This window comes from Rattus norvegicus, chromosome 6 (assembly GCF_021556685.1).
Source record: "Rattus norvegicus strain SHRSP/BbbUtx chromosome 6, alternate assembly SHRSP_T2T, whole genome shotgun sequence".
In the NCBI taxonomy this organism is placed as follows: domain Eukaryota; kingdom Metazoa; phylum Chordata; class Mammalia; order Rodentia; family Muridae; genus Rattus; species Rattus norvegicus.
Genome location: NC_141539.1, coordinates 102,229,848 through 102,251,211, shown reverse-complemented (window position 1 = coordinate 102,251,211; position 21,364 = coordinate 102,229,848).

The following is a 21,364-nucleotide window of genomic DNA, read 5'->3' as shown; positions in this document are numbered from 1 at the left end:
GGGCTAATAGCCACTTATCAATGAGTGCATACCATGTGTGTCTTTCTGTGATTGGGTTAGCTCACTCAGGATGATATTTTCCAGTTCCAACCATTTGCCTACGAATTTCATAAAGTCGTTGTTTTTGATAGCTGAGTAATATTCCATTGTGTAGATGTACCACATTTTCTGTATCCATTCCTCTGTTGAAGGGCATCTGGGTTCTTTCCAGCTTCTGGCTATTATAAATAAGGCTACAATGAACATAGTGGAGCACGTGTCTTTTTTATATGTTGGGGCATCTTTTGGGTATATGCCCAAGAGAGGTATAGCTGGATCCTCAGGCAGTTCAATGTCCAATTTTCTGAGGATTCTCCAGACTGATTTCCAGAATGGTTGTACCAGTTTGCAATCCCACCAACAATGGAGGAGTGTTCCTCTTCCTCCACATCCTCGCCAGCATCTGTTGTCCCCTGAGTTTCTGATCTTAGCCATTCTCACTGGTGTGAGGTGAAATCTCAGGGTTGTTTTGATTTGCATTTCCCTTATGACTAAAGATGTTGAACATTTCTTTAGGTGTTTCTCAGCCATTCGGCATTCCTCAGCTGTGAATTCTTTGTTTAGCTCTGAACCCCATTTTTAATAGGGTTATTTGTTTCCCTGCGGTCTAACTTCTTGAGTTCTTTGTATATTTTGGATATAAGGCCTCTATCTGTTGTAGGTTTGGTAAAGATCTTTTCCCAATCTGTTGGTTGCCGTTTTGTCCTAACCACCGTGTCCTTTGCCTTACAGAAGCTTTGTAGTTTTATGAGATCCCATTTGTTGATTCTTGATCTTAGAGCGTAAGCCATTGGTGTTTTGTTTAGGAAATTTTTTCCAGTGCCCATGTGTTCCAGATGCTTCCCTAGTTTTTCTTCTATTAGTTTGAGTGTGTCTGGTTTGATGTGGAGGTCCTTGATCCACTTGGACTTAAGCTTTGTACAGGGTGATAAGCATGGATCGATCTGCATTCTTCTACATGTTGACCTCCAGTTGAACCAGCACCATTTGCTGAAAATGCTATCTTTTTTCCATTTGATGGTTTTGGCTCCTTTGTCAAAAATCAAGTGACCATAGGTGTGTGGGTTCATTTCTGGGTCTTCAATTCTATTCCATTGGTCTATCTGTCTGTCTCTGTACCAATACCATGCAGTTTTTATCACTATTGCTCTGTAATACTGCTTGAGTTCCGGGATAGTGATTCCCCCTGAAGTCCTTTTATTGTTGAGGATAGCTTTAGCTATCCTGGGTTTTTTGTTATTCCAGATGAATTTGCAAATTGTTCTGTCTAACTCTTTGAAGAATTGGATTGGTATTTTGATGGGGATTGCATTGAATCTGTAGATTGCTTTTGGTAAAATGGCCATTTTTACTATATTAATCCTGCCAATCCATGAGCATGGGAGATCTTTCCATCTTCTGAGGTCTTCTTCAATTTCCTTCTTCAGTGTCTTGTAGTTCTTATTGTACAGATCTTTTACTTGCTTGGTTAAAGTCACACCGAGGTACTTTATATTATTTGGGTCTATTATGAAGGGTGTCGTTTCCCTAATTTCTTTCTCGGCTTGTTTCTCTTTTGTGTAGAGGAAGGCTACTGATTTATTTGAGTTAATTTTATACCCAGCCACTTTGCTGAAGTTGTTTATCAGCTTTAGTAGTTCTCTGGTGGAACTTTTGGGATCACTTAAATACACTATCATGTCATCTGCAAACAGTGATATTTTGACTTCTTCTTTTCCGATCTGTATCCCCTTGACCTCCTTTTGTTGTCTGATTGCTCTGGCTAGAACTTCAAGAACTATATTGAATAAGTAGGGAGAGAGTGGGCAGCCTTGTCTAGTCCCTGATTTTAGTGGGATTGCTTCGAGTTTCTCTCCATTTAGTTTAATGTTAGCAACTGGTTTGCTGTATATGGCTTTTACTATGTTCAGGTATGGGCCTTGAATTCCTATTCTCTCCAGGACTTTTATCATGAAGGGGTGTTGAATTTTGTCAAATGCTTTCTCAGCATCTAATGAAATGATCATGTGGTTTTGTTCTTTCAGTTTGTTTATATAATGGATCACGTTGATGGTTTTCCGTATATTAAATCATCCCTGCATGCCTGGGATGAAGCCTACTTGGTCATGGTGGATGATTGTTTTGATGTGCTCTTGGATTCGGTTTGCCAGAATTTTGTTGAGTATTTTTGCATCGATATTCATAAGGGAAATTGGTCTGAAGTTCTCTTTCTTTGTTGTGTCTTTGTGTGGTTTAGGTATAAGAGTAATTGTGGCTTCGTAGAAGGTATTCGGTAGTGATCCATCTGTTTCAATTTTGTGGAATAGTTTGGATAATATTGGTATGAGGTCTTCTATGAAGGTTTGGTAGAATTCTGCACTAAACCCGTCTGGACCTGGGCTCTTTTTGGTTGGGAGACCTTTAATGACTGCTTCTATTTCCTTAGGAGTTATGGGGTTGTTTAACTGGTTTATCTGTTCCTGATTTAACTTCAGTACCTGGTATCTGTCTAGGAAATTATCCATTTCCTGAAGATTTTCAAGTTTTGTTGAATATAGGTTTTTATAGTAAGATCTGATGATTTTTTGAATTTCCTCTGAATCTGTTCTTATGTCTCCCTTTTCATTTCTGATTTTGTTAATTTGGACACACTCTCTGTGTCCTCTCGTTAGTCTGGCTAAGGGTTTATCTATCTTGTTGATTTTCTCAAAGAACCAATTTTGGTTCTGTTGATTCTTTCTATGGTCATTTTTGTTTCTACTTGGTTGATTTCCGCTCTGAGTTTGATTATTTCCTGCCTTCTACTCCTCCTGGGTGTATTTGCTTCTTTTTGTTCTAGAGCTTTTAGGTGTGCTGTCAAGCTGCTGACATATGCTCTTTCCTGTTTCTTTCTGCAGGCACTCAGCGCTATGAGTTTTCCTCTTAGCACAGCTTTCATTGTGTCCCATAAGTTTGGGTATGTTGTACCTTCATTTTCATTAAATTCTAAAAAGTTTTTAATTTCTTTATTTCTTCCTTGACCAGGTTATCATTGAGTAGAGCATTGTTCAATTTCCAAGTATATGTGGGCATTCTTCCTTGATTGTTATTGAAGACCAGTTTTAGGCCGTGGTGGTCCGATAGCACGCATTTGATTATTTCTATCTTTCTGTACCTGTTGAGGCCCGTTTTTTGACCAATTATATGGTCAATTTTGGAGAAAGTACCATGAGGAGCTGAGAAGAAGGTATATCCTTTTGCTTTAGGATAGAATGTTCTATAAATATCCGTTAAGTCCATTTGGCTCATGACTTCTCTTAGTCTGTCTACATCTCTGTTCAATTTCTGTTTCCATGATCTGTCCATTGATGAGAGTGGGGTGTTGAAATCTCCCACTATTATTGTGTGAGGTGCAATGTGTGTTTTGAGCTTTAGTAAGGTTTCTTTTATGTATGTAGGTGCCCTTGTATTTGGGGCATAGATATTTAGGATTGAGAGTTCATCTTGGTGGATTTTTCCTTTGATGAATATGAAGTGTCCTTCCTTATCTTTTTTGATGACTTTTAATTGAAAATTGATTTTATTTGATATTAGAATGGCTACTCCAGCTTGCTTCTTCTGACCATTTGCTTGGAAAATTGTTTTCCAGCCTTTCACTCTGAGGTAATGTCTGTCTTTGTCTCTGAGGTGTGTTTCCTGTAGGCAGCAGAATGCAGGGTCCTCGTTGCGTATCCAGTTTGTTAATCTATGTCTTTTTATTGGGGAGTTGAGGCCATTGATGTTGAGAGATATTAAGGATTAGTGATTATTGCTTCCCGTTATATTCATATTTGGATGTGAGGTTATGTTTGTGTGCTTTCATTCTCTTTGTTTTGTTGCCAAGACGATTAGTTTCTTGCTTCTTCTAGGGTATAGCTTGCATCCTTATGTTGGGCTTTACCATTTATTATCCTTTGTAGTGCTGGATTTGTAGAAAGATATTGTGTAAATTTGGTTTTGTCATGGAATATCTTGGTTTCTCCATCTATGTTAATTGAGAGTTTTGCAGGATACGGTAACCTGGGCTGGCATTTGTGTTCTCTTAGGGTCTGTATGACATCAGTCCAGGATCTTCTGGCCTTCATAGTTTCTGGCGAGAAGTCTGGTGTGATTCTGATAGGTCTGCCTTTATATGTTACTTGACCTTTTTCCCTTACTGCTTTTAATATTCTTTCTTTATTTTGTGCGTTTGGTGTTTTGACTATTATGTGACGGGAGGTGGTTCTTTTCTGGTCCAATCTATTTGGAGTTCTGTAGGCTTCTTGTATGCCTATGGGTATCTCTTTTTTTAGGTTAGGGAAGTTTTCTTCTATGATTTTGTTGAAGATATTTACTGGTCCTTTGAGCTGGGAGTCTTCACTCTCTTCTATACCTATTATCCTTAGGTTTGATCTTCTCATTGAGTCCTGGATTTCCTGTATGTTTTGGACCAGTAGCTTTTTCCGCTTTACATTATCTTTGACAGTTGAGTCAATGATTTCTATGGAATCTTCTGCTCCTGATATTCTCTCTTCCATCTCTTGTATTCTGTTGGTGAAGCTTGTATCTACAGCTCCTTGTCTCTTCTTTTGGTTTTCTATATCCAGGGTTGTTTCCATGTGTTCTTTCTTGATTGCTTCTATTTCCATTTTTAATTCCTTCAACTGTTTGATTGTGTTTTCCTGGAATTCTTTCAGGGATTTTTGCGATTCCTGTCTGTAGGCTTCTACTTGTTTATTAATGTTTTCCTGTGTTTCCCTAAGGGAGTTCTTCACATCTTTCTTGAAGTCCTCCAGCATCATGATCAAATATGATTTTGAAACTAGATCTTGCTTTTCTGGTGTGTTTGGATATTCCATGTTTGTTTTGGTGGGAGAATTGGGCTCCGATGATGCCAAGTAGTCTTGGTTTCTGTTGCTTGGGTTCCTGCGCTTGCCTCTCGCCATCAGATTATCTCTAGTGTTACTTTGTTCTGCTATTTCTGACAGTGGCTAGACTGTCCTATAAGCCTGTGTGTCAGGAGTGCTGTAGACCTGTTTTCTTTCAGCCAGTTATGGGAATAGAGTGTTCTGCTTTCGGGCGTGTAGTTTTTCCTCTCTACAGGTCTTCAGCTGTTCCTGTGGGCCTGTGTCTTGAGTTCACCAGGCAGCTTTCTTGCAGCAGAAAAGTTGGTCTTACCTGTGGTCCCGAGGCTCAAGTTCGCTCGTGGGGTGCTGCCCACGGGCTCTCTGCAGCGGCAGCAACCAGGAAGACCTGTGCCGCCCCTTCCGGGAGCTTCAGTGCACCAGGATTCCAGATGGTCTTTGGCTTTTTCCTCTGGCGTCCGAGATGTGTGTGCAGAGAGCAGTCTCTTCTGGTTTCCCAGGCTTGTCTGCCTCTCTGAAGGTTTAGCTCTCCCTCCCACGGGATTTGGGTGCAGAGAACTGTTTATCCGGTCTGTTTCCTTCAGGGTCCGGCGGTGTCTCTGGCAGGGGTCCTGCCGCTCCTGGGCCAAGTGACCACATTATTGTGTCTCTGTCTCATAGATTCCTTGTGTTTAGTCAACTACTGTGGTTTGAATGTGACTTCTGAAAGAGTCTCACTGAAACTTAATCCCAATTGTGATCGTGTGAAGAGCTAGAAAGGACCTTTGGGGAAAATGGCCAAGCCATAAAGGCTTTGCACCCTCACAAATGGATTAGAGCCTTAGAAAAAGACTGAGGGCAAAAGGGGGTCCCCCTGAGCCTTGCCCCTACTTCCACTGAAGTGAGATTGCCAGGTTCTGTCAGAGGAGGATGTGTAAGAAGGCCCTCTCCAGCTAGCACTTTGATCTTGGACTCCCCAGCCTCCAGAACTGTGAGAAATAAATGTTTATTCTTTACGTAGTACCTGATCTCTGGAGTTTTGTTAGAACAGCACTAAGAGGCTAAACTACTTGTGGAAAACAAATATGAGCCCATCAGACTTGAGGCCAGAACACTGGGCAGCTTCCACACAAGACGGAGCCTGGATCCTGCTGTGTGCCACTCACCACTGTAGCAACTCATAGATGAGACAACCTCAGCTCCCAGCAACGCTTGATCCAATAATTTAGTTGGTGCTTGCTAGACCTTTATTGTTCCACCTCGGTCTACGTGGAGCTGCTTTCTTGTGCACCTCCATGTTTATTTATATTTAAACCTTTTTTTTTATAAAGTAGGAGGTTTTGAAGTCTTACGTTTCTTCACAGTTCTTGGGATAAAACAGTCAAAGGATCATTCATTCTGACGTTCTAAGAAAGAGTCTTATGTAGGCTTTTCTCTAACCTGCCAGTAACTTGTGTTCACTGTCAATAGTCCTGGAAATACCTTAATGTTAGTGCGCTAAGGGAGTGTCGTTCTAAAGGCCCCATTTCTGTCTTCTCTTTTCCAACACCTAACTTTGAAGCGAAATTGTTATTGCACGAGACCTTCAGGTGTGACACCACCTGATGCTTTTAATGTCTCTTTGGGGTTGCCTCCATGTCTCGTCTATGTCCTTCTCTCTTACACCCTGAGCAGGTGAATGGAGGCAAACATTTCATTTCCTCTCCTTTCTGAAAGATTGACATGATGGCAAATTCAGTAAGCGAGCTCGCACCCGTGACCCTACTGAAGATGTATGCTACTTAACCATTCCTGACTGGCTGCTGCTCCTTGGAGAAAGGGGTTGCAGAAGACTGACTTGAAACAAGCATGTGTGAAACCACATCCTCAGTGGCACCGTTTTGCTGTCTTCCTTCCCCTTTTCATGTTGTGACTGGGACCCAGGACCCGTGGGCACTAGAAAAGTACTCTCCCACTAGACTATGTCCCCAACGTTACTCACCTTCTTAATCTGTGGCCTGCGCTGTTCAATGACTCCCACAAGGTGACAAGAACTGTACATTTCATTTTATATAGGATCTTTCATTGAGCTAGCTCCATTACAAAATGCTTTGCCAACTTAAGAGTTGTAGAATTACAGAGCAGCCCTGCTGAATTAAATAATAAGTAACAGCCGATACTGTTAATTAGCTAAATTTATGGTCTAGGAGAACTGTCACAACCGAGGCAGCTCCCCGCCCCTCATCGCCCTGTGTCTTCTCCCACTGCCTCCTCCTTTGGCAACAGCAACCAAGTGAAGTGCTGGGACTTTTGGGTTAGTCATCATCAAGTCACTAGTGTCTGTACTCTGCAGCTTTACCATGTTACTATGTCAAGAATTTCCAGCCATTTGAAAGTCACGTGACCCCATTCAGTTTCTCAGCTACTTCTCAGTGTCAGGCACCTAAAGGGAGGGGCAGATTCCAATAGAGGCAAATCTACTCAGAAATACTCCTGCCTTTTTTTTTTTTTTTCTTTTTCAAAGCCAGCATTGACAATCAACTAGTCCACGCGGCAATCTTGTAAAGAAAGTTCACCTCTTCACTTAAATTCAAAGATTAGACGTCAGACACATTGAGACACATGCCAGAAACTGAGAATGACTTTGTTTTATAAGTGCCTGTTGCATGGTGCCCTTCGGGGAACAATCTGATCTCACTGTAACTGGAAAGGATTCAGGAATATTATTACATAAACCTGTTTTCAAAACCCAAGCAGACAGAGGCTGATGGAAGAAGATGAGGTGTCTGAGGCTAGCCTGGGCAGCATAGCAAGATCACCATCTTTAAAAATATATATGTAAAACTGAGTGTGAAGTACCTGCCTGTAGTCTTGGCACTTTGGAAGTAGAGAAAGAAGGATCAATTCAATGTCATCCATAGTTACAAAGGATTTAGAGGCCAGCCTGGGCTATATAAGATCCTGTTGTCATCTCCCCACCCAAACACACACACACACACACACACACACACACACACATGTTCTTTAAAAAAAAATGATAAAAAAAAAGACTTGTGCAGTTTTATTTGAGTACAATGGTTCACACTTTATATTTCCAACTACCAGGAGGCTAAGACAGAAAGATCACTTGAGCCAGTGAGTGTAAGGCTAACCTGAGCTACATGGTGAGACCCTGTAAGCAATCCACATAGCTCAGAATTCACATGGAATGCTCGTTTTATCATGTTTGCCTTGTTTTTATGAAATTTTAATGGCTATTGCTGATTAAAGTTTGAACCATTAAAACAAAAACAAGTTACATTGTGTATGCTTTTCTATTTTTTCAAAAATATTTTAAATGTAAAAGTAAGTATATTACTTGTTAATCACCTATTTCCCTATTTACTGAGCTTTAGGCCCCAAGATCAGGCATATGTACTTTCAAAATAAATAAATAAATGAATAAATAAATAACCTGGTCACTAAATTCTTTGGGGAGACCCAAACTGTCCTTCACTCAACTGTGTTCTTGGGAGCCAGAGAGAGTTTGGACCTAAAGGTTTTTAACGCTATCTGTTGCAGCCCGCACAGGGTGGTTGTCAGAAGTCATCTGTGCTCTGCTAAAACTGTCAACTCCCCTGAATGAAATGTATGTCAATAACAATTACACTGGGAGGGGCCCCAAACAGGAAGTAACAACATTTCCTGTGCCTTTTATTATTCTGTAAAAGTGGTTAATTGACGATCTATTGTTAGGTTAGGACATCTAAACAATTAAAATGGACATAAAACTCTAACACTGACTCTTCCAGGCTACCTTAGAGTGGCAGACATAGATGCCCATCCTTCCTTTCCACACACGAAAGTCTTTATAGGAACTCATTTCTCTCTACTCCCTCTCTATCTAGAGGACAGACAAACTCAGTCTTGAGTCCCACCAACCTTGGAGGTGATTGTTTTGTTTGTCAAGGGAGATGTCTTGGTTTTTCTAAAGGTCACCCGCTTTGAAAGAATATCAGGGGGCTTAGGACCTAGCTCAGTAGTAAAGCTCTTGCCTAGCACTAAGCCCTGGGTCCATCCCCCTCAGCACGCACATACACTTACTCGCACAGTCAACCCACTTCAACAGTGGACCTAACCAAAAAAGAACTCTGATTTTTGCCTCTATCACTATCACATCTCTGAGACTTTGTTCAGCTTCTACTAATATCAGACTCATGCCTGATAGTTACTTCTTCTCTCCACCAAAATAAATCTTTCTGGTCCCACTGCTCTGGAATATCTGCTAGAAAAGTTGACTGATTATGGAAAAATAAGTTTGGGGAGAAAAGAACTGGAAGTTGCTGTCTGCAGGAAATGCTTTGGTCTTCCCATCTATATATACCTTTCAGAACGAATACAGACCTACGAGGTTTTTGTGTGTGTGTGTGTGTGTGTGTGTGTGTGTGTGTGTGGCTTTTGTACATTGCTCTGGCTGCTCTCAAACTCCAGTGTTCAATTGATTTTTCCACTTCAGCTTCCCGTGTAACTGGGATCACGGGGATCTGTTACCACCAGCTGGACTTTCTAAATTCTTGATTCAGAGAGGGTCTATGGCTCTCTGTAGGAGGCAGTGTATTTCTGTACCTGTGACACCCCTTGCTTCCTAAGTGTCCATCAGCTGAGAAAACTGAGACCATGTTTAGTGAGAGCTAACACAACTCCTGCCCAATGCTAGCTCCTGCTTTCTGTTCCTAGCCTGAAGCGGTTAGCTTAGATGTTTTGCCATTGCCTTTGTTCGTCATTTGTCGAATGCAGTGGCCCTGCTCACTTACAACAGAATGGATTGGCCAAAAAGTGAAAGGCTTCTTTTCTCTTTTTTTCCTTTTTATCTTTTTTTAAAGTAATCCTCAGACTATCTGTGAACTTTCCTCAGAGGGTGTGTCTAAGGAACTGGGCAAAGGCCAAGGCTTTCTGCACTTGAGACTATCTGCCCTCTGCTTAATAAATGACTCTAGGTATCCATGACCGGCTTAAGAACTTTTGTCAAAACAGTTGTGAAGAGCAAACAGTACTTAATGTAAGGCAATAAAGAAAGCAAACCCTCCTCTTATCTAAATTCACTGCTCTAAGCCACAGACGTGTGGGGAAGGACTAGGTTTAAAAGTCACCTAGTTAACACTGACGATTCCTAGGCAATACAGTCCAGGACTCCTTGGGCAACTGTGAGTGGTGAGAGGTCAAATCTTTGGGGTTCAGACTCCAACTTAAACAGAAATTAAATTTATGGTTTGGCTCCCAACACCAGCCAATTATGTTAAAGGCCATAATGGCTCCCGAATCAGATGTGTACCAGGCTAGATACATCCTTCTTGTCTCTATAAATGGTTGCCTAAAACTAGGGTCAGGGTTTCACCTTTCTGCTGTGTCAGAGTTGGCGGGGAGCTCAAACTCAGAGACCCTAATGTGATTGCATAGGAATCAGCTCCTTGGTGGTCTTTTAGGGAGGGTTACGAATGTTTCCTGAAACAAGTGTCAAAAACAGAAGTTTGAAAAGCCAAAGAACCCACTTCAGAGCCACCTTTGGTCCTTTGTTGAGGGTGGAAGGAAAAAAAGGCAAAGGAAAATCCTAGGTTAATCTATATTTCTTCTCCTAGGACACTGAAATATGCAGCATTCTGGAGACAAGAAAATAAATGAAAGGAATGTTCCCCCACTCCAGAAAAGATTACGAAGTAGACTAAACGTTCATGGTTATCTTTATTCTTATGAGACGAACACAGAAGAGTTTTAAATGGCATAAACTCAGAAAGATAAAAAGAATAGCAGACAGAGACACAGCAAATAAGAGGGAAAAAACAATACTCAAAGACAGCTAAAAAAACAAATATATAGAAAGAACAAATCAAGTGATCTCAGAGACTTGGAAAACTGGTTCTGTCAAAAAGTGGGATTGTAGAGGCAGGTCTGAAAACAGTGGGATTGTGAAGTGTGTGTAGAACCTACTTAGAGCATTTCCTGTTCTCCTGGACTTTCTCTGCTTAGCAACTGTTCCACACCTACTCCTCCAGGATACGCTCAGAACACTGAGGCTTCACATCAAAGTCCACCTGTACACTGCTTCCTTCCCACAATTGGCTTGTGGTACACTACCAACTGTGTGTGTGTGTGTGTGTGTGTGTGTGTGTGTGTGTGTGTGTCCATGTCATAGTGAGTGCATCCTGTAGACCAGAGGATATCTTGCAGGAATCAGCTCTCTCCCCCTACCATGTAGGTCCTAGAGATAGAACTCAGATCATCAGACTTGAGAACAATTCCCTTTATTCAATGAGCCATTTTGCTGGAGCCTGAAAGATTTTTTTCTGATAAAACTATCAGTGAAAAAAATTAAGAACCCATACCAGTATCCTTATTTAAATCAGTAGCTAAGATCTCAGAGCTAGATTTAACAAATAAAAACAGGGTGAAGAGATTCATGTGAATTGTTGATAAATAAGGAATCATTTCTTAGTAAAAATATGATCTGTGAAATATTTGGAACATAGACATAGAATGCAACCATTTGTTTTGACAAATGTAGTTAACGTCTAACTCTAATCCATATATTATCTAGAATCTCTAGTCCCCACCCAAAATCCTAACCAATGATCCTTCTTGGAACAAAAGGCTGAAAACCAAGTGTAAGGGAACCTTCAACTGGAGAAAAGTCACACAAACAGAAACAGTGAAAAACGCAGAAGAGAAATAAATTATTATTGGAATTATTAGCATCAGAGAGACAAAAGAAAAAAATGTTCCATGAAACAAGAGCAGTAATCTATTTAAAAAGTGAAGGAAGAAAATTCTAATGTAAGGGCCGGAGAGCTGATTCTGTGATTAAAAGCACCCATTGCTCTCTCAGAGGGCCCAGGCTCAGTTCCCGGCACCAACATGGTGGCTCACAACCATCCGTACCTCGAGTTCAAGGGATCCGAGCCTTCCTCCGACATCAGATGCCAGGGATGCACATGATACACAGCCATATACAAACAAAACACTCATACACAGAAGTAAGTGAGTCTTTACATTCAAAAACATGTTAACATAAGGGGAATTGGAAATATGCTTACTGAAGTTAAAATTTGTTATAATTATTGGAAAGCAGTTGGAGAAGTTCTGGCCTGGTTGTTAGTGCCTAAAGTGAGTGCGGCTCTCTGGATGGGGAAGAGCCATGTACAAAGCATCAGAGTTCAGGTCATGCAAGAAAATCTGTTCAGAAGAGGAAATACCAGCAGAGATAGGAGTTTGTAAACACCAAGGGAAGATTCTCAACCTGTAGGTCATGACCTGGGATACGGGATCATGTATCAGATACTTACATTAAGATTCACAACAGTAGCAAAATTACAGTTATGAAGCAGCGACAAAATAATATTACGGCTGGGATCCCCACAATGTGAGCAACTGTATCAAAGGGTCACGGTGTGAGGAAGGTTGAGAACCACTGGTCTAGAAGCTTGATCAAATACATAAAAGAGCTTCTAGACTGGGACTGGAGAATGATATGTAAACAAAGAGAGTCAACAAAGATGTATCCCATCATGTCAGATTAGAAACGGAGGTATCCCTGCGAGCCCATGTTTCAATGTAAATGAGATAGGTAGATAAATGAGAATGTTAGTATGTTGATGTACAAATTCACATTTATACTTTAATTCTGAACTCCAACGGCTGAGACGCCTAGAAAGAACAATGCTCCAATGTTAAAGAACACCCCTAGCACTCAGACCTTATATCTCAGGCACTTTTGCCCCTTTGCTTGAGATAGATCTCTCTTGGCTTCTGAAATCAGCCCCCCACTGGTAGTCCTTGAAGAAAGGGTTAAATATGCCCAAATAATAATTTCTGTCAGAGAGCAAAAATGGTACTTAAAGAATGGAGAGAGTATGTCAAAGAACATGGAAGCTTCAAGGGATTCTACTGACTAAACTGAAGATCAAATCGTAGAAGTTTAAGGGTGAGGCAGAGGCAATGGTTCAGTGGGTCAAGCGCTTGCGTGGCTAGTCTGAAGGTGCAGAGTTCAGACACCCAGAACTCAGCAAACCCCAGGCACACTAGTACAGTTCCTGTCATCCTGGCAAAGCCTGGATGTGAGGCAAACACTGGTGAAGACTTCAAAGCTTGCTAGCCAGCTAGATAGCCTACTTATTGACGGCCTGAGCCAAAGAGAAACCAAAATTTTACACACCCTCAAGTGCTCTCTACACACACACACACACACACACACACACACCTGGATGCAAGTGCACCCATGAAGCGCACCACGAAAACCAGCATGGATCTACTCTCCAGCACCACATAAACCAGGCACGATGGCTGGTCAAGCCTGTAATCCCAGCACTGGAAGTGCAGTTATTGTTGGACTATATAGGCAGAAACTAGCACCTAGGATTTATGAGAGACTGCTTCAAAAATAAAACCAAGCAAAGAACAATGAGAGCTAGAGAGATGGCTCCTTCAGAGGACCTGAACTGGGTTCTCTCACTCACACATCCGGTGGTTCACAACTGCCTGTAACCTCAGCTCCAAGAGATCTCACGTCCTCTTCTGGACTCTGTAAATACCTGAACACACATGACATACATTCATACAAATTATAAGCACAACTAAATTTTAAAAATGTATTTTAAAAACCCAAATAAACAAATAAATGGAAGTTTGATGAGGATGCTTCTAGTTTCAAAATAACCCCACACTGAATTATCTTTTTTGTTTTGTCTTGTTTTAGCTAGTCTTGCTATGCAGTCCAGTTCAATTCCAACTCATGATCCTCCTGCCTCAGCTTTCCAAGGGGCTGGGACCGTAAGAGTGTGTGTGTGTGCGTGTGCGTGTGCATGTGTGTGTGTGTGTGTGTGTGTGTGTACCAGGTAGTACTTATGCATTATGATATAACTTGCCATACTTTTCAAAGCATCAAAATCATGCAAATCAAAGAAACTCAGCAACTCTTTTAGATGGAAGGAAGGAGGCTAAAGAAACAATGTCACACTAGGTGTGATGACTCATGACTGCTATTCCTTCGCTCCATAGGCTGAGGCAGGAGGGTTGACATAAAGTTCACTATGACGTACAGTGCAAGACCATTGGACCCTGGAGAAAGACATAGAGAGGAGAGGGAGGGGGAGGGGGCAGGAGAGAGAGAGAGAGAGAGAGAGAGAGAGAGAGAGAGAGAGAGAGAGAGAGAGAGAACTGGCAAATTGTGTCAGAGCTAAGTATTAGTTAAAAGTGAGTTATCAAGGCTAATTTCTAAGTTCTCATAGCTATTTGTGGTTTCCATGGTGTGTGATAAAGCACCAGGTCAACAATCCCTGACCCTCCCCCACCTTACAGTTTCTGAAAAAGCAAGTAATGCACCTACGGCCATGATGATTGCACACTAATGCAGAGGAGTGGTGCTATAAAGCAGGTTTTCCTGCCACTCGGATTTCATGGTCCAGTGGAACTTTTTTCCAGTGGGAGGAACACTACTGCTATCAGCATTTTATTTAGCCACATTAAAGGAATAGCACTAAGAAGAATGAGACTGCCATCAATTATTATAATTTTAATAAGCATTTGTTTCTTTGAGAAGCATTTGACTTTGGCAGTCTCAAATCATAAAACCTGGATATATTGCCTTAAAGAAAAGCATGTTGTTTTTATTATTCTCCTCTTGCACCAACGTATGAAAGCTTCATAAATGAAGTGTTGTCCTCATATTTGAGATCTAGTCTTTCCTTTTCTCCTGTCTGTCAACCTAGCCCATGAGACCCGCTGTTTGATACAGAAGCTGCTAGCCATATGCGACTAGTCGGCACTTGAAATGTGGTTAGTTTGCTGTAAGTTATATGTGTATAATATATGTTGCATGTCAAAGGTGCATAATCTGTATAAACTGATAGCACGACTGCTCCATGGTATGGTTAAGGGGAAAGATTTTATTGTAAGTATGAGACAGAGAACAGCCAGAGGCATCCAGAAATGTCCAGAGCAGAGAGAGGAAGTCACAGACTCAATGTAGCCAGCAGACTGGGCCTGGCCATGAGAGAAACAGGAGTAGAACAGGGAGGAGAGGGCGTAAAGAGAGCAGAGAGAGCAGGAGAAGGAGGGAAATGGGGAGGAGACGGAGGGAGGACAGAGGGAGCTTAGCTGAAATAGCAGGGTTATGAGGAGAATGAGTACCTGTGGAGAGGTAAACCCCAGGGCAGGGAAGCTTAGGGTAGAGGAGGAGGCGGGAAGAGCTAGGATGCCAGCATGGGCTCTGAAACATGTAACAGGCACTTGTGGTGCTGAAGGAGCCTGAAGGCCACATGTGCTTTGGTAGGCTGATAGGCACCACAGGTAGCCACGTGTCCCTTCCGCTTTGCAGAATTTGGGGAAACAGAGTTTCCCTAGGACCTGATGTAAACAATGTAAGATACCTCAATAACCCTTATAATGATTACATGTGTGCGAACTTACAGAAAAAAAATCCCGATGTCAACAGCAGCAAAGAAGATTTTCAAGCCAGGCATGGTGGTGGTGCACATCGGCAATGCCAACACTCTGGAGACGGAGTCAGGAGGATCTCAAGTATGAGGCCATGGGCAATAGAGATGACTCATCATCAGGTTAAGATGCTTGCTACCAAGCCTGAAGATCTGACTTCAATCCACAGGATCCACATGGTAGAAAGAGACAACTGACTCTTACAAGTTGCCTTCTGACCTCCACGCACATGTATATTCTCTCTCTCTCCCTCCCTCTCTCCCTTCCCCACCCCTCTCAAATAAATAAACATCAAAAACAAAAACAAAATCAAAACAAAGCTGAAGCTTGAAACATGTCCTGGTTAGTTTTGGGGTTTTTTTTTGGGGGGGGGTGTTTTGGGTTGTTTTGTTTTGTCTTGATATAAGGCAGAATTATATACCAAAAAGGAACCTCAATTGAGAAAATGCCTTTATCAGGTTGCCTGTAGGTAACTCTGTGCCTGATTGATGGGGAGGGCAGCATTGGGGGAGTGCCCAGCTCACACAGGGACAGTGTCACCCCTGGGCAAGTAGTCTGAACTACATACGAAAGCAGGCTGAGCAAGCCATGGGGACCTAGCCAATAAGAAGCATTTTTTTGTGGCCCCTGTCCTACTTCCTATCTCCAGGTTCCTGCTTGAGTTCTTGCCCCAGTTTTATTCAATGATGGACTCTAGACAGTAGTCCAGGCTGGGCGTGAAGTCTGAGCAGTCCTTCTACCTCAGCCTTCCCAAGTGCTGGGATTACAGGTTCATACCACAAGGCCTGACTTCCCAACTCTGTGATCAAAGCTTGCAAACTGATTTGGAGATGAAACTATCCTTAGAAGAATACTGTTTAGTGCAAATACTCTGAGCTGTGTGTGTAGTTTTAAGTAGTTTCGTAACCACATTAAATCAGCATAAAAGGTGATTCGTTTCAGTAATGTATGGGGCCCAATAGGCTTCAACACTATTACTGTGGTTGATCAATCCAAGCCACAGTCATTAACAACAAAAATAGTGTATTTGGAGTCCTAGAGTCTGCAGAGATACTGTAAGTTCAGATATCTCTGGACCAGTGTTCCAAAGAAGGCAGGAAAGGTAAGGAGTTCTTACTACACAGAAAAATCCCACCTTTGTGGGAAAATATCTGTTGTGAAGAACACGTACTATGTGTGACAGAAACTATGTGACCAACAAGAAGTAAAGAAAGTGTGTGCATATGTGTGTGCCCGTGTGTGTGTGTGTGTGTGTGTGTGTGTGTGTGTGTGTGTGTACACTTAGTAAAGATTTCCATAAAGTAGAGTGAATAAATAAATAAAAATATAGACATTGGGCATAGAATGATTACTTGTTCTAGACGCCTGCAGTCAGATAGTGAACAAAGGTCAGATGTGTCGACAACTGGTAGAGTGGTCCTGCTTCCTCATCCCAGTTTCTGCAACCGCCTTCCCCTCTTCTCTTCTTTTTCTGGTAGCTTCTTTTCTTGATAGCCCAGGTCAGCCTTGGCCTAGTTTACTCTCTTTTGTCGTGAACAACTTGGGGAGGAAAGGTTTACTTTAGCTCACCATTCTCAGAATATGTCCACTAAACACCACTTCTATGGCTGATGTACACAACCCAGAAGCAACTGCCCAGCAACAGCACTGCCCATAGGGCTGGGCCCTCCCACATCGATTTTTAAGCAAGAAACTGTCCCCATAGACCTGACCACAGGCCAATCTGATAGAGAAAATGTCTCAATTGAAGTTCCCTCTTCCTGAGTGACTCAAGTTTATATCGAACTGTCGAAAACTAAGCAGTGATAAAAGTCACGTAGCAGAGGGCTCATCTTACCAGGATCTTCCTGCTCAGTGTACTCCTTCTGAAGGATGAAGTATCACATGCTTAATGAAACGCCATTTTCCTACCCTCATATACACCTTATCCAGTCCTTTATCCCCTGAGTACTCATTGTGATGTGCTTTTGTGGCAGGGACTTATAACATTGTTATGACCCAAGGACATGAGGGGAATTCCATTTTCTACCAGAAAATACAGAAAGCATCAGGAGGAAGCTTGTGGAATGACTTTGTCATGACTGGTTCCTTCAGTCTCAGTTCAACTATCGCTTCCATTATGGACTGACTATGGAAGAGTGCCGGCAGGCTAGTGCCTTGGCTGTTTAGTTCCCACCTAGAACCACAAGACAGGGAGCTTGCAAAAGCATTAAGAGAGAGGGCCTACCTAGAACATGGTCTTTGGGTGAGGGGTGTTATCTTTGGTTGCTCCCTGGCCCACTGTGTCAGCAAAGTCGTTGTTAGGCCTTACCACAATGATAAACTGAACCTTCTGACACCGTGAGCTAGGATGAATCTCTCCTTCCCCATTGTTCCTGTGGGTTAATTGGTTACAGTGGTATGGAGTAACTTCCCTTCCAGAATCTCAGTCTATGGCAGCAATACTTCTCTAGTCGCTGTGTACGTCCATTTTCTTTTTGATATTTACAATAATCTAAAACTTTCTTGTTCACTTATTTCTTGTCTTCCTCATTATAGCACATAGTCCAAAGGGACAGGGACCTCATCAATTCTGTGCCATCTCTCCAGCACTTGGCATATATCAAGTACTCAAAAACTATTTGCTGCATAGCTCTGTATGTAACATTACCTGCCTAACATGAGCAAGGCCTGAGCTTGAGATATATATATATTACATATATATTATATGTAATATAATATATTATATATGTATTATATATATGTATATGCATATATATGTATTATATATATGTAATTGAATGAATGATTGAATGACTGAGAGAGAACAGACAACAGAAAAAAATTGTGTGGCCTTAGAAAGTAATCATGCCCTTCTTCACTCTTAGGAGAGGCAGTGTGACTGCAAATATACGCTACATGCTCTGATGATAAAGCACAATATTTAAGACAGCCAAAAGCCTTATAGATAGGCCATCCAGTATATCTAAGGGATAAAGGAAAGCTGGACATTGTGGTACAGACCTTGGCTACAGCCACTGGGGCAGAGGGAAGAGAATTAAGGATTTATTACCTTCCTCAGGATACACAGTGAGTTTGAGGCCAGCCTAACCCTCATACCAAGATTCTATCTCAAACAAAAAGAAGAAACAAAGTAAAGGAGGAAGAGGAAGAGGGAGAGGAGGAGGAGGAAGAGGAAGAGGAAGAGGAGGAGGGGGAGGAAGAAGAGGAGGGAGAGGAGGAGAACAGCAAGCGAGTGTGGAAGTGCATATGTCACCAACCTGTAACCTCAGAGCTCTGAGAAGCTGAGGAAAGAACATCATGAGTTTGAAGCATCCTGGACTACATGACAACAATAAGAGATGGTGAAGAAATAGCTCAGAAGTTAAGAATGTATATCGCTCTTGCAGAGGACCAGGGTTTGGTTCCCAGAACCCATACTGGGTAGCTCAGAGTCTTCCCTAACTCCAGCTCCAGGGGATTCAATACCATTTTCTCACACACACATAATTAAAACATAAATCTAAATCTTATAAACAAAGGAACACACACAAAGACAAGGGCTGTGTGCTCTAGTGGGAACCTGTTTTCCAATATAGTTTCAAGGTAAATGTGGCCAGAAAGGGTAGAAATCTTTGGAATGGCTTCTAGCCAGAAGGATTAGAACAGAGGACAGGAGTAAAGATTAATGTGAAGTTGATCACTCTGAACTTGAAAAGGTACACATTGTGTCTGGGAACACAGCCATGGCATGAGGCTGGGTGTGGATGTAAACCCTCTGGTACAAGTCCTGGCTCACAGAGAAAACACGTGGGCCATTGCAAAGGGCCCAGAAATGGTGTGGCAGTGTGGAAAATGAAGTTAGTGGGATCACTAATGACACAAGTGTGTGCATATTTCACAGAAGATCCAGGCCTAATAGGAGGGTCATCTCAAGCCTTGTTTTGGCATGACTTAGACAGAAATGCGTGTGGTCTTATAGCACAGTTTGGGAGAAGGGTTAAGTCAGGGAAGCCTGTCCAGATAAATGAACCAAAGACAGCTCACTGAGGCTTCTCTCCTTTCCAGTGAATACTTGGAAGTATCTAGAAGGGTTGGGGCAAGATGGGTTACAAGCTAGGGTCTTCCCCATTGAGGTAAGAGAATTCCCAGGGCAGATGAGAATGTCTTCCACTCGCATGAACACTTTTCAAATGTTTCAGAGCTGTTATCATTGTACAGGTTTTAGACCTGTGAGGTTGGGAGGACTGATGCTGTTTTCAGAGACACCTACAAATGCAGACTCAAGTCAGTCAGTGGCTGCTCCAAAACCTACTTGTTTACTACAATACAAGGATCAATAATCTCTCCACAAGGTTTCTAAAACTGTGGAACCCTGCATGAGGATCCCCGGGAGTCCACCTGAAAGGATTCACACTCGTGAAGAAAGAAACACCTTTTCCTTCTATCCTTCTGAGTTCTTTACTGGAACACTCGTAACAGAAGACAGATTAGCAAAAGAAAGGTCTCTATATGTATTTAATATAAATTTCATGCAACATGGTGGCCTTCATTAAGACATGAAGAGCTAAGCAATCAGTTAATGTTGGTCATTTTTATGGGAGGGTTACCGAGTGCAGAGTACAGAGATATACGATTAGACAGAGCAGAGGGCTTACTGGAGAGACCTGGGGGTATCGGTTGGGGCAGGCATCAGGAGCCTTGTGTGCGTTTCTCATCAGAGGTCAGATACTGTTCTTTCCCAGCATAGGGAGAGCACATTTCACGTGAAGGTCTTACAACTTCATTCTGGAAAAGGTCAACAAGTCCTTCTAGCACAGACTTATTGCTCAAGCTCCTTAAGCTTAGGCTGTGGAATAATGAGCTGGGAGCAGGGGAGCACAGGTCCCTTATAGATAACTGAAGCAAGCAAGACCCAACCCTTACTGTCACCATCTCCACCCCCATCCCTCAAGAGCCTAATAATGTCGAAACAGGTGTCCTGAACACCACTACCCACTCACTCAAGAAGTGGGTAACTGGGGGTTGGGGATTTAGCTTAGTGGTAGAGCACTTACCTAGGAAGCACAAGGCCCTGGGTTTGGTCCCCAGCTCCGAAAAAAAGAACTAAAAAAAAAAAAAAAAGAAGTGGGTAACTGGGGTCGGAGTCCCAGAATCTGCACTTTATTGTGACTTCCAGGTGAGTCTTACGCATCGCTGAGTATAACATATCACCCTAAGCTCTAAAGCTTTGTAATCAGTTGATCCATTGAATGGGTTCTGAGCTCATGATTCCCGAATTTACTTCCTCAGACAGTCCCCCTTTTGATCTGGTAACTTTGGAGTTCCTTAGAAAATGAGATCGTAAGCCTGTTTTTAAAAAAAAGTAAACAAATGTTGACTATTTGAAGCTCTGACAAGAAACATTGTTTAAACAGCCACGATTGACTTTAGATTGTCAAACATGGCAATGCCTGGGAAGGCTCTTCAGCGGTTAAAGCGGGATGAAACCCAACTAGGTGATCAAGAGTTCCAGGCCTGGAAGAATTGACAAAGGGCTTTCGAGTCACCACAACTGGCAAACCCAAAGCTCCACAGGCAGCGAGAGGGCTGTGGGAACAAGATCTGCTGCAACACGTTCCCCAGAGAAAGCAAGCATTTCAACAGCTGCAGAACGCCTCAGAGCAGAGGTAGGGAAGGCCAACCACAACACTCAGAGCAATGGAAGAAAATACTGGAGAAAATGCACCGTCTCAGGCAGAATCTCATCGTCTCAGATGAGATTGGTAATCGAATTTTAATGTAAACTATTGTATTCACGTAAGACTCTCATTCTTGTGTAGGAACATAGTACTTTAGCTCTGTAAGTCTCGAAAGCTGTCAGCATTAACCTTGTATTTGTAAAGCTCTTCATATAACCACCCTGTGTTAGCCATTGTATTTCCTCAGTGCCTTCCCATCAGCTTCGTTGTTCTTAATCTTTATCGCTCCCCTGCAACATTTTTCATTCCGATTTTAAAGAGAAACTGTTGAAAAAAGGATTATAGACTCATAAAATGAAGGTGCTTGCCACCAAGCCTTATGACCTGAGTGTGATCATCAGG